The sequence below is a fragment of the Urocitellus parryii genome, chromosome 1 (genome assembly GCF_045843805.1).
Source record: "Urocitellus parryii isolate mUroPar1 chromosome 1, mUroPar1.hap1, whole genome shotgun sequence".
In the NCBI taxonomy this organism is placed as follows: domain Eukaryota; kingdom Metazoa; phylum Chordata; class Mammalia; order Rodentia; family Sciuridae; genus Urocitellus; species Urocitellus parryii.
Genome location: NC_135531.1, coordinates 54,490,452 through 54,491,928, shown reverse-complemented (window position 1 = coordinate 54,491,928; position 1,477 = coordinate 54,490,452).

Sequence of the window (1,477 nt, the reverse complement as noted above, 5' to 3'; positions counted from 1 at the left end):
TTTGGAACAGGGAGAAGCCAGAACATGGGATGTGGTCAGCTGTTTGTACTTCTAATCAAAGAGGACTCAAACTAAGTAACAGGGCAAGTTGTGGGGAGTATGCTTATGGGTTTCGGTGGGAAGACCAGGGAAGGAAAGCTCCAGTTGTAATCATGAGGATGAAGGGAGTGAGCAGAATTGGCTTTGAGTATCTGAAACTATATCCACCCTTAGTTATCCCATCTGATTTCATAACCCATTATCTATATGTCACCTCCTTACCTGCCTTGACTCTCCCAGCTAGCTGCCAGGGTTTGTAAGCAATTCTTACCAGGACAGTGGATAACAAGGGGATTGAGGTGTTCACTTTCAGGAGCTTAGCACTTCAGGTGGGCAACCTCACAGGTCTTATGTTCCTAAAGCCAAAGGAAAACCAAGGAAGGATGAAGTGTCAGGGAGTTAGAGAGACATTTCTGGCCCATACACCTCTGTGATGCTTTTCAAATCATAAGCCAGATCTGCTACTTCTGTAAGGAAGAGGGAGACTGAGTGGGAAATAGGAGGAAGCGCTTTACCATCTGTCAAGAATATTCTATGGTTGAACTTGAACATGTAATCTGACCTTATGAAACACAAATCCAAATCTACTCTCATTTTCCAAAATTTTTTAATATGTGAAAATCTTTATTTTGCAGAACCATTGGGTCCAAAAATATAGCCGAGGACACTGAAACTTCAAAATTCTCTTTCCATGTTTTTCCTCATGTCATTGCAGTTGCTCCCTACCTTCCCAGAACTTCCACCTGGTGCTGTTGCAAACAAATTGTTTCCAGTTCCTTTTCAAAAAGAAAACTATTTTTAAAAGACTGTGTAGTTAAGCCAGGCACAGAGTGCATTGGTGCACACCTGTAATCCCAGAACGGGAGAGGCCAAAACAGGAGGCTCTCCAAGTTCAAGCCAGTCTGGTCAATTTGGCGAGACCCTATCTCAAAATAAAATAAGGACTAGGAATGTAGTTCAGTGGTAGAAAACCTGTGGATTCATTCCTCAGGGGGGCAGAACAAATATGGTAGTCAGTCAAGACCCCAGGGTTGTTGGCTTTCATTTGACAGGGTGAGTTTCAATGTCAGCTTCCCTTCTTTTATATAGCTGGAATGATGCCCAACATCTTATGGCATGAAAGCCCCAAAAGTGATATTTCATGAAGAACAGTTCTTGGAACCCTGCTATCAGAATCCCCTGGGAACTGTCAGCATGCCAGTTCCTGGGCTGGGAATATGATTTTAAGGGTCCTGGTACTTGAGCGTTTCTGGACTAGACTTTGCTACCCCCTTGAGAGAAGACCCATTTGAGTGGCAAGAGTTCTTGTCTTTTATTTTCTGCAGAGTCCCTGCCTAGCACCAAGGCCCACCATACTCGGGAAATTAAGGGAACAGGGTAGCAGCAAGTTCATGTTCAGCAAGAGGGCTCCTTGCCCTGTGTTGACTGGGGACCTCCT